Source organism: Ranitomeya imitator, chromosome 4 (genome assembly GCF_032444005.1).
Source record: "Ranitomeya imitator isolate aRanImi1 chromosome 4, aRanImi1.pri, whole genome shotgun sequence".
NCBI lineage: Eukaryota > Metazoa > Chordata > Amphibia > Anura > Dendrobatidae > Ranitomeya > Ranitomeya imitator.
The window spans coordinates 420,188,092-420,208,089 of NC_091285.1; positions in this window are offsets into that span (position 1 = coordinate 420,188,092).

Here is a 19,998-nt window from a genome sequence, read left to right on the forward strand (position 1 = left end):
GCGGTTTTTGTTTTTCATAGGTTAACATTGTACTGTACACCACATGGAAAACTGCTGCGCCAAAACCACTACGGATCCGCAGCAAAAACCGCAACGTGTGCACATACCCTGAAAGTTATAGATGAAGATAGCTGTGAATTTCCCTTAGGCATGCAATATAGGTATCTCATTGGTCATTGATTAAAATAGAAATGCAAATTCAGTTTTAAATAAATATTCTACATGTTTAAATATATTTTATATATTGATTAAGTACTACATTCTTAACTGTATTTGCTAGGTATCTAAAATTCACCCTCACCATTTCTGGTAGTATCCGTAACTTAAGCTATGTTCACATGTCCAGTAATAATCAGTGCAGACACAACATTTTGTCCACCTGAATAAAAATGGTTTCAACTGAAATCTTTTTTTTTTACATTGAAGTCTATGAAAGACGGATCCTTTAAATAGCGATCCGTTTTTCTCCCATGTGAAAAGGTTTCATTTTTTGCTCACTGGATCCGTTTCAAATAGATGATTACTTGAAAGTTCATATGTCCTGCAACGTATGTTAAATATTTATTTTTCAATCTCCAGTCACCATAAAACGATTCCTTTTCAAGTGGGAGAAAATCAGATGACTATTTAATGGATCAGTTTTACAGAGACTTCAATCTACTATATAATTGTCTAAGGGTCACTTCCGTCTTTCTGTCAGTCTGTCTGTAACGGAAATCCCAAGTCGCTGATTAGTTGGGGCTGTTTTGCCGCGACCAATCAGCGATGGAAACAGTCCAGCGGCAAAATGGCCGCTCCTTACTCCCCGCAGTCAGGGTTAATGGCAGCGTTAATGGACCGCGTTATGCCGCGATGTAACGCACTCCTTAAACGCTGCTATTAACCCTGTGTGACCAACTTTTTACTATTGATGCTGCCTATGCAGCATCAATAGTAAAAAGATCTAATGTTAAAAATAATAATAAAAAAAAAATCATTATATACTCACCTTCCGGATCCAACTCAGGCCTTTCCTGCTCCTTACGATGCTCCGGTCACCGGTCCATGCATTGCGGTCTCGCGAGATGATGACATAGCGGTCTCGCGAGACCGTTACGTCATCATTTCGCGAGACCGCAATGCACTTTTGGGACTGGAGCGTCACGAGGAGCATTGGAAAACGCCTCGGCTGGATCAGATTTTATTTTACTTTAATTCTTTTTTTAACAGAGATATGGTGCCCACATTGCTATATACTACGTGGGCTGTCTTAGATACTGCGTGGGCTGTGTTATATACTCCGTGGCTGTGCTATATACTATGTGGCTGTGCTATATACTATGTGGCTGTGCTATATACTATGTGGCTGGGCAATATACTATGTGGCTGGGCAATATACTACGTGGTCTGTGCTATATACTATGTGGGCTATGCTATATACTATGTGGCTGTGCTATATACTATGTGGCTGGGCAATATACTACGTGGTTGATCACTATACTAAATGGCTGGGCAATATACTACGTGGTCTGTGCTATATACTATGTGGTCTGTGCTATATACTACGTGGTCTGTGCTATATACTACGTGGTCTGTGCTATATACTACGTGGTCTGTGCTATACGTATACTATGTGGGCTGTGCTATATACTATGTGGACTAAGCTATATACTATGTGGCTGTGATATATACTATGTGGGCTGTGCTATATACTACGTGGCTATGCTATATACTATGTGGCTGTGCTATATACTATGTGGCTGGGCAATATACTACGTGGGCTGTGCTATTTACTATGTGGCTGGACAATATATTACGTGTCTGTGCTATATACTACGGGCACTGTGCTATATACTATGTGGCAGGGCAATATACTACATGGTTCGGCTATATACTACATGGTTGTGTTATATACTATGTGGGCTGAGTTATATACTATGTGGCTGTGCTATATACTATGTGGGCTGTGCTATATACTACGTGGCTATGCTATATACTATGTGGCTGTGCTATATACTATGTGGCTGGGCAATATACTACGTGGGCTGTGCTATTTACTATGTGGCTGGACAATATATTACGTGTCTGTGCTATATACTACGGGCACTGTGCTATATACTATGTGGCAGGGCAATATACTACATGGTTCGGCTATATACTACGTGGTTGTGTTATATACTATGTGGGCTGAGTTATATACTATGTGGCTGTGCTATATACTACATGGGCTGTTATATACTATGTGGGCTGTGTTATACGCTACTTGGCTGTACTATATTTCTCTGCTGTATTTGTGCATCATGAATCGTAGTTTGTGTTAAAGAGGGGGGGCCCACTGAGACTCTTTCGCCCGGGGCCCTCAAAAACCTGGAGCCGGCCCTGGCTTCACTGATTATTCGCGGCTGGCTGGGCGTGACCAATCAGTGACAGTCATAGTCCGCCCACGAATTGGTGCGGAATTTGAACCACGCTTCGCTAATTGGTCACGGCCGGCCAACAGAATCCTGTGTATAAATTGCATTATTCTGAAATCTTCATAAATAAACTACATGCATATTCTAGAATACCCAATGCGTTAGAATCGGGCCACCATCTAGTGTTAAATAAACGTATCTAGTTGAAGTCAGGTTTTTTTTTCTGACCAAAAAGATGTGTCTCTACACCTTTTTTGTCAAGAAATTGTTGCTGGATCAGTTCTAACGGATGATTACTGGACATTTGAACTTAGCCTAAGGCCAGTGAGACACTAGCGTTTTTAAAATTGGTCCAATTTTGATGCTGGAGAGTCGGTCGAGTGTTATGCAAGTTTGTTTTGGATTTCTCTGTGATTGCAATGCGATTGTGCAATTTTTTCTCCTAGTCTAAAGGTACCTTCACACTAAACGATATCGCTAGCAATCCGTGACGTTGCAGCGTCCTCGCTAGCGATATCGTTTAGTTTGACACGCAGCAGCGATCAGAATCCTGCTGTAATGTCGTTGGTCGGGGCTAGAGGGCCAGACCTTTCTTTGGTCGCTGGCTCTCCCGCTGACATCGCTGAATCGGTGTGTGTGACACCGATTCAGCGATGTCTTCGCTGGTAACCAGGGTAAACATCGGGTTACTAAGCGCAGGGCCGCGCTTAGTAACCCGATGTTTACCCTGGTTACCATCCTAAAAGTAAAAAAAACAAACGCTACATACTTACCTACCACTGTCTGTCCCCGGCGCTTTGCTTCTCTGCTCTGGCTGTGAGCACAGCGGCCGGAAAGCAGAGCGGTGACGTCACCGCTCTGCTTTCCGGCTGCCCGGCGCTCACAGCCAGAGCAGAGAAGCAAAGCGCCGGGGACAGACAGCGGTAGGTAAGTATGTAGCGTTTGTTTTTCTTTACTTTTAGGATGGTAACCAGGGTAAACATCGGGTTACTAAGCGCAGCCCTGCGCTTAGTAACCCGATGTTTACCCTGGTTACCGGCATCGTTGGTCGCTGGAGAGCGGTCTGTGTGACAGCTCCCCAGCGACCAAACAGCGACGCTGCAGCGATCCGGATCGTTGTCTGGATCGCTGCAGCGTCGTTTAGTGTGAAGGTACCTTAAGTGTATGTGATGTGAATTACATGGGAATTTCTTCAAGTGCTTTTACTACACAGCTTAAGTAATCTTTGGGTCCAAACATATAAATCACCTTATTTCCTTGTTTGACACTGGGTCCACATGGATGTTTGTTGGCTACTCCTAATAACCCTGTATTTTTGGGGCCAGAATGCCATCCTGACCTTTAATACTACCGAGCGGATCTTACTTCACTGGGTGTTATCTCGGCGCCATGGTGAGCCCTACCCAATTTTAGCTGTTCTGAGGAAGAGTAGATAATACTGGATACAACCACTCCTGACTAAAAGGGGAACAAAAGGTCACTTTCCTCAACTCTATGATGAGCTACACAAGCATCCTCAAAAATTTTAGGAATACACTCAGTTGAATCTACATTTAGCAAGTTTTTGTAGGTTCACAGTCGGGGTATAATCTAACAGAACAAAAGGATGTGACAATGTATATCTGCTGATGCTAGGTAATCTTCTGACTAGTGTTGAGCATTCCGATACTTTAATATTGGGTATCAGCCGATGTTCGCGGTATCGGAGTTCCGATACTGAGTTACAATACTTTTACAATATCGAATACCGAAATCGGAAGTTCCCATAATGCAATGAGCCAGTTTGATTTAATTCAGCCAATGAGGAATCCTAAGAAGTGTGGGCACTAGGGTTGAGCGAAACGGGTCGTTCATTTTCAAAAGTCGCCGACTTTTGGCAAAGTCGGGTTTCATGAAACCCGATCCGACCCCTGTGTGGGGTCGGCCATGCGGCACGCGACTTTCGCGCCAAAGTCGCGTTTCAATGACGCTAAAAGCGCCATTTCTCAGCCAATGTAGGTGGACGCAGAGTGTGGGCAGCGTGATGACATAGGTCCTGGTCCCCACCATCTTAGAGAAGGGCATTGCAGTGATTGGCTTGCTGTCTGCGGCGTCACAGGGGCTATAAAGGGGCGTTCCCGCCGACCGCCATGTTACTGCTGCTGATCTGAGCGTAGGGAGAGGTTGCTGCCGCTTCGTCAGAAGCAGGGATAGCGTTAGGCAGGGTCCATTAACCACCAAACCGCTTGTGCTGTAGCGATTTCCACTGTCCAACACCACCTTTTGTTTGCAGGGACAGTGGAAGCTACATTTTTTTTCCTCAGCGCTGTAGCTCATTGGGCTGCCCTAGAAGGCTCCCTGATAGCTGCATTGCTGTGTGTATGCCGCTGTGCAAACCAACTGCTTTTTTCAAAGCACAAATCCTCTTGTTCCTTCCTTTCTGCACAGCTATCTTTTTTGTTTGTCCACACTTTTTATTTAATTTGTGCATCAGTCCACTCCTTATTGCTGCCTGCCATACCTGGCTGAGATTACTGCAGGGAGATAGTAATTGTAGGACAGTCCCTGTTTGTTTGTTTTTTTTGTGGGAGATTAAGATAGGCATTTCTGCTAGAGTGCCATCGCTGTGTGTGCCATCTCTCACATAGTGGGCCATAGAAAGCCTATTTATTTTTTTGGTTGATTTGGTTTCTAAATTCTACCTGTAAAAATCAATAAATCAATCAGTGGGAGATAAATATTGGCCTCTGGGCTTGTGTGCCACTCCTGACTCCTGTGTGTGCCATCTCTCACTCAGTGGGCCATAGAAAGCCTATTTATTTTTTTATTTGGTTTCTAAATTCTTCCTGAAAAAATCATTTTATATTATTTTGTTTCTAAAGTCTCCCTGAAAAAAAAAAAAAATCAGTGGGAGATTAATATTGCCCTTCCTGCTTGTGTGCCAGTCTTGACGCCTGGGTGTGCCATCTCTCTCTCTCAAATAGTAGGCCATAGAAAGCCTATTTTTTTTTGTTGATTTGCTTTCTAAATTCTACCCGAAAAAATCAATAAATCAATCAGTGGGAGATAAATATTGGCCTCTGGGCTTGTGTGCCACTCCTGACTCCAGTGTGTGCGCCATCTCTCACTCAGTGGGCCATAGAAAGCGTATTTTTTTTTTATTTTGTTTCTAAATTCTCCCTGAAAACAAAAATACTATGGGAGATTAATGTTGACATTTGTGCTTGAGTGACAGTCCTGCGTGTGTGGCATCTCTCTGATTTGGTGCCACAGAAAACAGAGTGTGTAACATTGTGCCTGATTTTCCTTGCGGTCTCACCAACCTGTAAACGGATATCGAAATCATACTGAAGTTATAGCTCACCGTTTAAGTAGTTTGACAGCAACAAATAAAGTTACTTTGGTTAAGTTTTTAAAACAATGAGGAAGTCTGGTGGAAGAGGTCATGGCCGTGGGCGTTCATTGTCAGCTGGTAATGATGGTAGTGGTAGTGGAGCATCAGGTGGTCGTGGGAAAAAAAATATTCCACCTAAGTCTGGAGCTGTGGAGCCAGGTTCGTCGTCTGGCTACACAAGGCCTCGAACGCTCTCTTTTCTGGGAGTAGGAAAACCGCTTTTAAAACCGGAGCAGCAACAGCAAGTTTTGGCTTACCTTGCTGACTCAGCCTCTAGCTCTTTTGCCTCCTCTTCTGAAACTGGTAAATGTAAAAGCAGCGCGTCGTTTGTGGATGTTCACGGTCAGGGACAAGTCGCTTCCTTGTCCTCTTCAGCAAAAACAACAACAAGAGAGAAGGATGCAGCAGGCGACACAATGGGTTACTCCATGGAGTTCTTTACACATACCGTCCCTGGCTTAGAAAGTGAAACAGTTAACAGGCCATGCCCATTACAAGTAGATTCTGACATGGAGTGCACTGATGCACAGCCACAGCCAGACTAGTATGCTGGTCCTTTGACTCAGACCACAACATTGCCCTCTCAGGGTACTGATCCACAATCAGACCCTGATGAGACTATGATGCCCCGTCACGAACGCTATACCACTGACCTACACGGTGACACAGACGAAGTTGCACACGAGCTTGAAGAGGAGGTTATAGATGACCCAGTTGTTGACCCCGATTGGCAGCCATTGGGGGAACAGGGTGCAGGTGGCAGTAGTTCTGAAGCGGAGATGGAGGAGGGGCCGCAGCAGGCATCAACATCGCAACAGGTTCCATCTGCCGGGCCCGTATCTGGCCCAAAACCTGTTGGAGGACAGCGTGTCCATCCGGTTAAAGCTCAGTCTGCAATTCCTGAAAAGGGATCCGATGCTAGGAAGAGTGCAGTCTGGCATTTTTTTAAACAACATCCAATTGATCAGCGCAAAGTCATCTGTCAAAAATGTTCAACTAGCTTAAGCAGAGGTCAGAATCTGAAAAGTCTCAATACAAGTTGCATGCATAGACATTTAACCACCATGCATTTGCAAGCCTGGACTAACTACCAAACGTCCCTTAAGGTTGTAGCACCCTTGGCCAATGAAGCTAGTCAGCAACGCAACATCCCTTCCGTCACTGTAAGGCCACCATTTTCCGCACCACCGGCAGTATCTGTGCAGGTTTCTTTGCCAGCCAAAAGCAGTCAGGGTCAGGGAATCACCAGTTTTGTAGGAGGAAATACTGCATCTAGGGCACCGGCGGAAACAATACCATCTCCAACCGTCTCTCATTCTGCCATGTCCACCGGCACACCCGCTAGTGCAGACAACGCCATAATAAGCATGAGCATCCTTAACCAATGACCACACTGGCGCTGCACTACTATGAATCCAAGAGGAGAGAGGGAAAGAACAAATAAATAAAAATTACAGGAAAGCAGCTGGTACTTAGGCAGGGGTTGTGCCGACCTCTGTCAATAAACTAAATAGCAATGAACAAACACAAAAAATACCGCGCTATAACCGCCCCTCTAAGGAGGCTACTAGTGCATGAATACCCTATTGGTATATGTAAGACCAACTGGCTGCGGGCCCAAAGTGAAAGTGAAAGTACAAATAAAGTGCACGCTTATATTACGCCCCTAATTGGCACCTGGTTCCACAGCACAATCTAGCTCCCTGACGAAGAGGTGCGTCCCACCTCGAAACGCGTTGGTTGAAACTGACCCTTCGCTGCTTCCATAGCTAGTGACGTCACTGCCAGGTCGAGCGGCCGACTGGTATCGGCCACCGTCCTGTTTCTTGCGTGCATCCAGTGTCGCTACCGGCCGGGGCGCCTCTGGCTCTGCACTGCCCACACCTCCTCCGTCCTACCCGCTGATCCGGAGCGGCGCAGCAACCCTGCACGCCGGTCACATCCACCCTGCGGCCAAAGCATTTCTTCCGCCCCACCTGCTGTATAGGAACGCCACGGGACCCCTGCACGCCAGCCTCATCAACCCTGCGGCTGAAGTAGGTAATTCTCTACCCTTAAGCAGGTAGATGTGAGTAAATATTAATACTGTTGGAGCTAGATTGTGCTGTGGAACCAGGTGCCAATTAGGGGCGTAATATAAGCGTGCACTTTATTTGTACTTTCACTTTCACTTTGGGCCCGCAGCCAGTTGGTCTTACATATACCAATAGGGTATTCATGCACTAGTAGCCTCCTTAGAGGGGCGGTTATAGCGCGGTATTTTTTGTGTTTGTTCAAAGCATGAGCATCCCCCTAATGTGTCTGCTGATGCAAAGTTTGACGCACATAAAGGATCAGGCGTCTGCACCAGAGGAAGAGGAAAGCCTTGATGACAGTCAGCCATTGTCTGGTCAGGGCAGTGTACAGGACGAGGTAGCGGGCGAAGAGGAGGTGGAGGATGAGGAGGACGAGGAGGATGATGGGGATGAGTATATTTTTAATGAGGAAGCTTTCCCGGGGGCACTGGAAATTGGTGGCGTGGCAAGTCCGGGTTCTGGTTTTTTGAGGGACACAAGTGACGTAGATTTGCCTGAAACTGCCCCTCAACCAATCACAAACGCAGATTTGACAACTGGAAGTTTGGCCCACATGGCGGATTATGCCTTACGTATCCTCAAAAGGGACACACGCATTACAAAAATGATGAACGATGACGATTACTGGTTGGCCTGCCTCCTTGATCCTCGCTATAAAGGCAAATTGCAAAATAATATGCCACATGAGAACTTGGAACTAATATTAGCAACCAAACAATCAACTCTTGTTGACCGTTTGCTTCAGGCATTCCCAGCACACAGTGCCCGTGATCGTTCTCACACGAGCTCCAGGGGGCAGCAGACCAGGAGTGTTAGGGGTGCACACATCAGAAGTGGTGTTGGACAGAGGGGTTTTCTGACCAGGTTGTGGAGTGATTTTGCTATGACCGCAGACAGGACAGGTACTGCTGCATCAATTGAAAGTGACAGGAGACAACATTTGTCCAGTATGGTTACAAACTATTTTTCATCCCTTATCGATGTTCTCCCTCAACCGTCATTCCCATTTGATTACTGGGCATCCAAATTAGACACCTGGCCAGAATTGGCAGAATATGCATTGCAGGAGCTTGCTTGCCCAGCAGCTAGTGTCCTATCAGAAAGAGTATTCAGTGCTGCAGGTTCAATATTAACCGAAAAAAGGACTCGTCTGGCTACCCAAAATGTTGATGATCTAACATTCATTAAAATGAACCACAACTGGATTTCGAATTCTTTTGCCCCACCTTGCCCGGCCGACACCTAGCTTTCCTATGAAAAGCTCTTGCCTGTGGACTACTGTGAATTACTTTTCTAATGTCTTAATTTGCTGCAGCTGATTGTCCAGCATACGACATGTTTACACCTCCCTAAATGGCCAAACTCCCCACACGGGGCCGTGGTATCGCGACTTGGCGCAAGCACCCGTGAGAGTGCTGTTTGTCTGAAGAGGTGGGTGTGCCCGCTTTTGGTCGACAGCACTGCCACTGGGTCCCTCATAGTACAATAAAGTGTCTCTGGCGGTGGTGGTGCGCACCCAACGTCAGACACACTGTTGTAACATGAGGGGCCCTGGGCCTGTACCGCCGGCCACAAGAGAGTTCACCCACCCCCAGGTCAAACATTGCTCTACCACTTCCACAGTTATCTCTCACACTTCCACCAATGTTTAGTCTATGCGCTGACATACTTCCATTCCTGCCACTGACAATACCATTGTGTTGACATGTATGATGGTACTTAACATAGTCATGGGCAGTGTCCTCTATTTACCAAAGTAAATACTTTGCGCCAAATTAGTAGGTCTGAAACTACGCAGAGGATCCCACCCCTGTACCTAATGATTGCACCCTTTAGTGTTTTCGTTTTGTTTTAATGCGAGACATTCACATTTATTTATTGTTTTGGACTACTAACTGGCAGACACTCATTACAATCGGCCTCCGCTGACAAGACCACTGCTGCCCGTGTACCTCTGGAACAAATTTTAAATTGCCTACAGCCAGTCCAATTTTATTATGTTAGGCCTTCGAAACCTGTCTGCGATCCCTCCTCCCACTAGGCCTCCACTGACCTGTCTACTGCTGCCCCTGGAACCCCTGGAACAAATTTTAAATTGCCTACAGCAAGCCTAATTTTATTATGTTAGGCCTTCGAAGCCTGTCTGCGGTCCCTCCTTCCACTAGGCCTCCACTGACCTGTCTACTGCTGCCCGTGTACCCCTGGAACCAATTTTAAATTGCCTACAGCCAGTCCAATTTTATTATGTTAGGCCTTCGAAGCTTGTCTGCGGTCCCTCCTTCCACTAGGCCTCCAATGACCTGTCTACTGCTGCCCGTGTACCCCTGGAACCAATTATAAAGTGCCTACAGCCAGTCCAATTTTATTATGATAGGCCTTCGAAGCCTGTCTGCGGTCCCTCCTTCCACTAGGCCTCCACTGACCTGTCTACTGCTGCCCGTGTACCCCTGGAACCAATTATAAAGTGCCTACAGCCATATGTTATTATGTTAGGCCTTAGAAGCCTGTCTGCGGCCCGTTCTTTCTACTACTCCTACACTGACCAGACCACTGCTGCCCGTGTACCCCTGGAACCTATTTAAAAGTGCCTACAGTCCAATTTTATTATGTTAGGCCTTCGAAGCCTGTCTGCGGTCCCTCCTTCCACTAGGCCTCCACTGACCAGACCACTGCTGCCCGTGTACCCCTGGAACCAATTATAAAGTGCCTATAGCCATATGTTATTATGTTAGGCCTTAGAAGCCTGTCTGCGGCCCGTTCTTTCTACTACTCCTACACTGACCAGACCACTGCTGCCCGTGTACCCCTGGAACCTATTTAAAAGTGCCTACAGTCCAATTTTATTATGTTAGGCCTTCGAAGCCTGTCTGCGGTCCCTCCTTCCACTAGGCCTCCACTGACCTGTCTACTGCTGCCCGTGTACCCCTGGAACCAATTATAAAGTGCCTACAGCCAGTCCAATTTTATTATGTTAGGCCTTCGAAGAATGTCTGCGGTCCCTCCTTCCACTAGGCCTCCACTGACCTGTCTACTGCTGCCCGTGTACCCCTGGAACCAATTTTAAATTGCCTACAGCCAGCCCAATTTTATTATGTTAGGCCTTCGAAGCCTGTCTGCGGTCCCTCCTTCCACTAGGCCTCCACTGACCAGACCGCTGCTGCCCGTGTACCCCTGGAACCAATTATAAAGTGCCTACAGCCATATGTTATTATGTTAGGCCTTAGAAGCCTGTCTGCGGCCCGTTCTTTCTACTACTCCTACACTGACCAGACCACTGCTGCCCGTGTACCCCTGGAACCTATTTAAAAGTGCCTACAGTCCAATTTTATTATGTTAGGCCTTCGAAGCCTGTCTGCGGTCTCTCCTTCCACTAGGCCTCCACTGACCAGACCACTGCTGCCCGTGTACCCCTGGAACCTATTTTTAATTGCATAGAGCATCCTTTTTTTAATAGTAGGCGTACAAAGTCTGTCTGCGGTCCACTATTGAAATTGTCCTCCACTGCCCAGAGCAATGCTGCCTGTGTACCCCTGTAACCTTTTTTAAACTGCAGTGAGCCACATTTTTGGTTTAAGGCCTACTACCTGTGTCTGTCTGCGCCACTCAATACAGCGGTCTTCCTTTGAAAAAAGCAGAGCGTCAATAGTCTTGTTTTCAGCCTCTACGAATTTTAAAACTGCATTGGGGCTACAACTTTGGTAGGGCCTACTAACGGTGTCTGCCGCCCCAAGGTATTCCCCATGTTTCGTCCACATTGCTTCGATCTTCCTACTCTCGTTTAGTAGTTGGTGAAAACTACACTGCATTAGACCTACAAATTTGGTATGGGGTGTAGAGAGACGGTGTGTTACACTCCAAGGTGTTCCCCATGTTTCGTCCACATTGTTTCGATCTTCCTACTCTCGTTTAGTAGTTGGTGAAAACTACACTGCATTAGGCCTACAAATTGGGTATGGGGTGTAGAGACGGTGTCTTCCGCTCCAAGGTGTTCTCCAGGTTGCCTTTCCTAAGCTTCTATCTTCAGGCTTTTGTTAAATAGTGCTTAAATGGTACGCATTTGGCGTACTAGTTGGTTTGGGGCCTACTAACAGTGTCTGCCGCTCCTTGCTGTTCTCCTGGTTTCCTGTCCTGAAATTCCATTTTCAGGCTCTCGTTAAGTACTTGTTAATGTTAGACTGCATTTGGCCTACTAGTTTTGTTGGGGCCTACTATCGGTGTCTGCCACTCCTTGCTGTTCTCCTCCACTGAACAAAGCTGTGCCGCCTGTTTACTACTCTTGCCAATTTTGAACTGCATTTAGACTACTTACAGATTTGGGCCTACTCTCTGTGTCAGCCTCTCATTCCAGTTGTCTTCCACTGAACAAAACAATGCCCCCTGGTTAGTCCTGTTAACAATTTTTAACTGCATTTAGCCCACTTTATTCTTTGGGCCCATATCTGTTCCCCCCTCATCCTGCCCATTGCCCAGCCAGTGATAGATGAGTCTGCTGGTACATTGACCCATAATGCAACATTCCCCGTGCACGCTACACTGCAAGATTGTGACCCTGCTGAAAGTCAGGTCCCCCTTCCCGCATACCATACCACCTTACACGGGGACAAAGAGGAAGGTGCAGATGAAGGTGCAGGTTCCTTCATCATGTGGGGGGAGGAATACTCGTTGGCGACGTCACTGGCACAGGGCCTCTCATAGTACGCAAAAGTGTTGCTGCCGGTGGGAGGCGCCCCCGCCGTGCAAACACACCGCTGTACTTTGAGGGGCCCTGTGCCAGTGCCAATGCCAACGAGTGGGCCCCCCCTGCTTGCTCAGGATCACAGCACTTGCAAAGTTGAAATACTTACCTCTCCCTGCTCCACTGCTGTGACATGGTCCAGATTTACTGGGCCCACTAATTACTTGAACCAGCCCTACCCCCCACAACTTTAGCCAAATGACCCCCAATTTCAAATGCCTTCCAATTATTATAAGCTAAATTACGATTGACAAGCTTCTGTAACAAGAATGGATGTTTTTGCCTTTAAAATGGCCGGTGTAGGTGTTTTCCTGGCCTCCACTCACTGCCGACTATGCTCCCCCATTGACTTGCATTGGGTTTCGTGTTTCGGTCGATACCCGACTTTTCGCGATAATCGGCCGATTCCACTCGACTCGACTTCTAAGATAGTCGGGTTTCGCGAAACACTGCTCGACTCCAAAAAGGTCAAGGTCGCTCAACCCTAGTGGGCACATCCTGTTATGCATGTTAGGCATATTAACTAATGGCACGGCTGTGATTGGCTGCTGAAATGATGTCATGATGCATCATAAAAGCCGCCCCCGCCATTTTGGGTTCACTCTGCTGTGAATTTACTTAGGGACAGAACGCTGCTGTTCTGACTCTGAGGGACCATTTGAGCTAGCGATTTGCTTTATTGTGCTTTACCCAGGCTTCTTTAGCAACCGCTGTGTGAGAATTGAGAAGCTTTCCTATGCCTTGCAGCACTGTTCACGGCTGTCTGCGAGGTCTGTGTGTGTGAGTGCAGCTCACGCTGTAGTTGTGTTCTACAGCCACCTCTGGTTGCAGTCCGCTCAGCGTGCGTCACTGCCTCATACATTGTCCTTTTTTGCATTAGTGCAGCTCATTTTTCCTGATTTCTCCTATTAGTGTGGTTCAATCCATATTTAGCTAGATTGCTTGAAAACACTATATAGGAGTAGATAGAGGAGCCTTTCTGCTGGCTTGTGCCCTGCAGCCCCAGCTAGATTAGTATTAGCCTATTTTTGGAGCCTCATCTATTGCATTGTAGGTTACCAAGGTTACCATCCTGTATTGTAATAGCTACAAACAGTTTGTGATACTATCGGTTTTACATCTTTGGGCACATCCAGTGTCTTTTTGTGAAAAAAACAAAAAGTTAATAAAGTTCACCAAACACTCCACAGTTGTGTAGGCCACATTAGCTCATATTAAAGTCTAGTCGACACTTTGTAAAATTAGTGTTTCTTTTACCTGTTAGCAGCTGTTCAGGAATAAGCATACTAAGCCCTTACTTCTATTCTGCCTATCTTTATCAGTCTACCAAGATGAAGAAGGCAGGGAGTAAGGCACGTGGTCTTAGGCGTGGAGTTTCTGCAGGGAGAGGACGTGGGGATTCTGTGCCTGCTGCAGGCACCAGTGACTCAGCATCCCCCAGTTTTACCAGGGAACAGTCCTTTATTCGAAGCCTTGTGGGAGCTCACCGTACCCCACTGCTGCAGGATGAACAAATTGAAGCCGTTGTCGGATGGATGGCAGCTAACGCATCAACTTCAATTAGTTCCAGATCCTCTCAGGTCCAGAGCACTGAAGAGCACCCATCTGTCTCTTCACCACCTGCCAAATTGCCCAGGCAGTCAGAGAGCCCTGGACAGGAGCCATCTCTACTTCTGTTCTGTTCTCTAAATCTGTTGGCTTGGAAAGAGGGGACCAGCCAAGCAGCATTCGAGAATCTGAAGAAAAGGTAGTATGCAGTGATGCGCAACAGCTTTGTCTCTCTGAATCTGAAGAGGCGGTTGGGCCAGTGCCTATGGTCAGCACACCTCAGTACGCATCTGATGATGAGACTCAGGTGCCACTTTCTGGTGCATACTGTGCTGTTGAGACTACCCAGGAGAAGCAGTCGTTTGAAGAGGGTAGTGTAGATGATGAGGTCCTTGACCCATCATGGCGTGAGGTACGGGAAAGTGGTGGGAGCAGCTCTGAGGAAGAGATTCCCCGAATGGCCAAAAAAGGAGGGAGAGGGCAGACTCTGCTGCCTGTAGCCTCCACTTCGGCACCCATTAGGAGCATGCCTCTTCCAAAATGGGAACTCCCAAGACTTGCAGTGCCTGGTCCTTTTTTGACACAGTTGCAGATGACATTTGCTTTGTCAAATGCAAGCTGTGTAATCAGAAAGTGAAAAGAGGGAAAGTGTCAGCAACCTCAATACCACAAATATGTGGAAACATGTGCGGACCAAGCACTTGGTGGAGTTACAAAGACACACTGAAGATCTAGGCCAACTTACAGTGCCACCAACCACCTCTTCAGCTCGTGTTGTAGCTTCTTCCTCCAGCTCACACACAGCTGGTTCGGCTTCCTCACAGGATCGCCCTGGAAGAACCTCTGGCACTGTTGTACAGACACAGTGTCATTCCACCCACAGCATCACGTTCCCTGTCATCCTCACACTCCCAGGCCAATCTACAGCCATCGGTAGCACAGGCATGGGAGAAAAGGCGCCCATACTGACCAACCACCCCCGAGCACAGGCTCTGAATGCTTGCATTGCAAAACTGCTGTCCCTTGAAATGCTCTCATTCAGGCTGGTGAAGACTGACACTTTCCATAACTTCATGGCATTGGTAGTCCCACAATACAATGTGCCCAGCTGCTTTTATTTCAGCAGGCAAGCTGCCCTGCAAAAGCATGTGGAGGGAAAATCTAAACATGCGCTACTAAACGCTGTCAGAAGCAACGTCCACCTGACCACCGATGCGTGGACCAGTAACCATGGACAGGGATGGTATCTTTCCCTCACTGCCCATTGGGTAAATATTGTGGAGCCGGGTACAGATCTTGAGAGTGGCGCTGTACGTGTTCTGCCAACTCCAAGGGTTGCAGGAATCCAGTCTGTACACATTGACTCCACACGGACCCGTGAACGCTTACCTGTTACGACCGATATGAGCACAGCCGTGGCCAAACGTCAACAGGCCGTATTGAAATAAATTTCTTTGGGGAATGGAAGCCACACAGCGCAGGAGCTCTGGAATGCCATCAAGCAGGAGAGCGATGTGTGGTTTGTGCCAGCGAATCTCCAGCCAGGCATGGTAGTGTGTGACAATGGCCGAAATCTGGTGGCCGCTCTGGGCCTAGGCAATCTCACTCACATCACATGTCTGGCACATGTGCTCAACTTGGTCGTGCAGAGTTTTTTGAGGGACTATCTGGATCTTGATGCACTGCTGCACAAGGCTCGCATAGAGTGCGCTCGCTTGCGGCATTCCAGTATTGCAAGATCGCGCATTGCAGCTCTGCAGCGCCGATTCCACCTTCTGGAACATCGCATCATATGTGACCTGCCCACCAGGTGAAATTCAATGTTACATATGTTATAGAGGTTGTGTGAGCAGCAGGCAGCAGTAATGGAGTACCAGCTGCATCAGGCGCAAACAAGTCGCACGGTGCGCCGTTCACACTTCACCACCACTGAGTGGGCCTCTATGAAGAACATCTGCCATGTTTTTCGCGCCTTCGATGATTCCACGCGGATGGCGAGTGCAGATGATGCACTAGTCAGCATGACTATCCCTCTTATCTGCCTGCTTGAAAAAACACTGCAAGCACTAAGGGAGGAGGTTGTGGAAGAGGTGGAGGATGAGGAGCCACAAATGCCATCTGCTTCTGGACAATCTGCGCAACATGGTTCCTCACAAAGGCCTAAGCAGGGGACACTTTGTGAGGAGGATGAGGAGGAGTCAATGGAGGAGGAAGACATCTGTCCAGAGGAGGGAGGTACACAATGCTCTAGTAGTCAGTATGTAGAGCAAGGGTGGGGTGATGAAGAGCAGGCAGAGAGGATGCCTCAAGCAAGGGACAGCGTTTCTTGGCCAGTTGGCAGTCTGCAGCACATGGTTGATTTCATGCTGCAGTGCCTGATAAACGACCGCCGCATCGCCACATTCTCAACATGGCTGATTATTGGGTGTACACTCTCCTAGATGCTCGCTACTGGGACAACTTACAAAGCCTCATAACAACGTTGAACTGGGAGCATAAAATGCGGGAGTACCAAGACACACTGGCTTATTCCATCATGTTCCCCACTCCACCCAAGAGCAGTGCTGCTAGTGCTTTACAAAGCAGCTCAGTGCGTCAAGGCAGTGGAGGAAGCTCTGCACAAAGAGGGAGCAGAAGCAGCGCCTCAGCACAAGGCAAGACCAGCATGGCCCAAATGTGGCAAAGTTTTGTGTCCCCGCCACAAATGTCTACACCATCACAAACAGCTCCAGTCAGCAGGAGGCAACGTTTCCGTCAGATGGTGACAGACGACATTTCTTGCCCTCTCAGTGTTCTCCCACATGGCTCTTCCCCCTTAAAGTTCAGGGTCTCTAAGCTGGATACACAGCCAGAGCTTAGCCAGTATGCATTGGAGGTGCTGGCTTGCCCTGCTGCTAGTGTATTATCGGAACGCGTCTTTAGTGCCACAGGTGGTGTACTAACAGAAGATCGCATGCGACTATCCTCCGATAACATTGACCGGCTTACTTTTCTGAAAATGAACAAGGCCTGGATCTCGCAGGAATTTGCCAGTCCTCTTCCAGATTAAATAATTGGTTGGCAACAGTATCCAGGTCTCCTGTTGTGTTCATGTTTCTACCACTTGAACTGTAATCCCTGGGCTCCAACACCGCCAGTTGCTGCTCAGAAGTGCTGTCTGCACAGTCAACACATGCTCCAGTGTTATTGGGTTTCAGTAATGTCAGCTGATCCCCTGCTGTGTGTCAGGCAATTTCTCCTGCTCTGTTCACACTCACACTACTACAGATATTAAACTTACTCCAATTAGGCCTCTGGCTACTCTGTTTCTCCTGTAATCCCTGGGCTCCAACATCGCCAGTTGCTGTTCAGAAGTGCTGTCTGCACAGTCAACACATGCTCCAGTGTTATTGGGTTTCAGTAATGTCAGCTGATCCCCTGCTGTGTGTCCGGGAATTTCTCCTGCTCCGTCCACACTCACACTACTACAGATTTTAAAATTGCTCCAATTACGCTTCTGCCTCGACTCTGTTTCTAGTACTTACCCTGGGCTCCAACACTGCCAGTTGCTGCTCAGAAGTGCCGTCTGCACAGTCAACACTTGCTCCTGTGTTATTGGGGTTCAGTTATGTCAGCTGATCCCCTGCTGTGTGTCGGGCAATTTCTCCTGCCCTGTCCTCATTCACACATCTACAGATTTTAAACTTGCTCCAATTACGCCTCTGCCTCGACTCTGTTTCTAGTATTTACCCTGGGCCGCAACACCGCCAGTTGCTGCTCAGAACTGTCTTTGGCATGGGTACTCCCTCCTGCCCAGCCTGGTTCCAGCACGCCAGCTGTTTCCGGGTAGTGTCAACGTCACTTTGCCTCCAATACGTTGTCCTGTCGGGTTGCGGTTGGGTTAGCCGACTCTATGGTGCCCGCAGTTTAGGTGCTTCCTATGTGGGCTTCGGGATTTGACAATGAAGGCAGGTTCCATAGTGCCAATAGGACAAGCTCCCCCTGTAGGACTGTGGGTTTTGGTAACACCGGCCGGCTCGCGGCCTTGCAACTTTTTTTTTCTTGTGTACCTTCTGCTGCCTATCTGAGTTCCAGTACCATTAGCTGGTTCTTTGGAAGTTAATCTTGAATATGTCCCACTGAGTTCCAATAGCGTCATCTTGATCCAGGCAGAGCCTTTGGCTTAGGTGCCGGTTCATTGGTTTCCGGTATCGAAATCGGTGATATCCAATATTTTTGGGATATCGGTCCGATCCAATCCGATCCGATATTTCCCGGTATCGGAAGGTATCGCTCAACACTACTTCTGATGCTAAGGTAATATTTAATTTTTTTTATACAATGCAAAATATGTTTGCTCATCATTTTATTTGTTTATGTTCCAATATAATATTTCATGAGCTATGTGTTTAAATCTATGATTATTCTCTAGATTTTGTTAAAAATTAGCAATTGTATCTTGTTATGTTTTTGGGTGATATATAATTTTTTTTACTATTATGTAGCTGAATCTCATTATGCAATTTGTTATGTGTGCATTAGGTTCCTAGCTACTGGGTTTTGCTTGCCACCCTTCATTTCAAATTCCTCCTGGGCAATTCTACCATATCAGCAATTGTCAAGAACACCTGTGCACAGATATGTCTGGCTCAAACTACATTCTGATGTTATGTCTGAGTCTGGTCAATGAGACTGGGAGCGAATCTCACGTGGGTTTTATGCAAAAACACAATTTCCAAACTGCATTAGGGACTTGGATGGCAAGCACATCAGGGTCAAGAAGCCACCGAACTCTGGGTCCCAATATTTTAGCTATAAACAGAATTTTTTTGGGTTGTACTGTTAGCCATTGTGGACAGTGATTACATGTTTTGTATAGCTGATATAGGGGTCTATTGTGGAACAGGCAATTCCAGAATATTTAACACATGGGTGATGGGTGGTCAGCTTCGCAATAATAACCTTGCTCTGCCACCACCATGTGTTTTTTGGGGTCAAGAAGTGAACCGACACCATATGTGGTGATTGCAGATAAGGCCTTTCAATTAACTCGACATGTGATGTCACACGGTGAGGCCTCAATTACCAGAGGCGGATTTTCAACTACCATCTTGCTCATGCGCGCGGAATGGTAGAGTGTGCCTTTGGAATCATTTGTGCCAGATGGTGTGGATTCTGGGTGCCCTACAACTAAGCGAACATAATGTTAATGGAGTCATCATGGCATGTGTGGTGCTACACAACTTTACCCGCATGCATGAATGTGGTTATGATGTGGGCTGTGAAACTGAGAGGATGTGTCCATTACCTTCCTTGCTCCATCCGGCCCAACTACATGGCGACAGCCTTCCGGCCATATGATTTGTGATATTTTCATATCATACTTCATCATTCCTTAGCCATGCCTCGATCAAGGATGGGTTCTTTCCGATGGATAAAAAGTGGGTATTTGCCCTCTAGTACCATGCCAGTCCTTGCCTACGACCACTCATCTGGTCTGAGAGAATTGGCTGTTCCCTTGACCCCGTGGATGGGTGCTGGTATCGGGGGGATGTGTTGGTGGCATTCCTTAAGATCACATGGTGGCTTCCCCCTTGCCTACTGGTTGCAAGGTGACTGGTACCAGTCCTCAAGAAAATCAAACACCACCCTAGGTGTTCAGTCTGGTGCAGGTATCCAAAATAATACAGAAGGCATTGCGGGCATGGAGCCCCATAAACTGTGACAGGCTGCATGCAAATGACTCCTCCCCATCATCATTGATCATGCATGAGAAATAGTCTAAAACCCAACTTTCAACCTTTCAACTGGTGGTGATGATGTGGATCTCCCTCCTGCTCCTAAGTCTTCTGGGGATGGCTGCTGCAACTGGTGAACTATCCAGCGGATGTATTG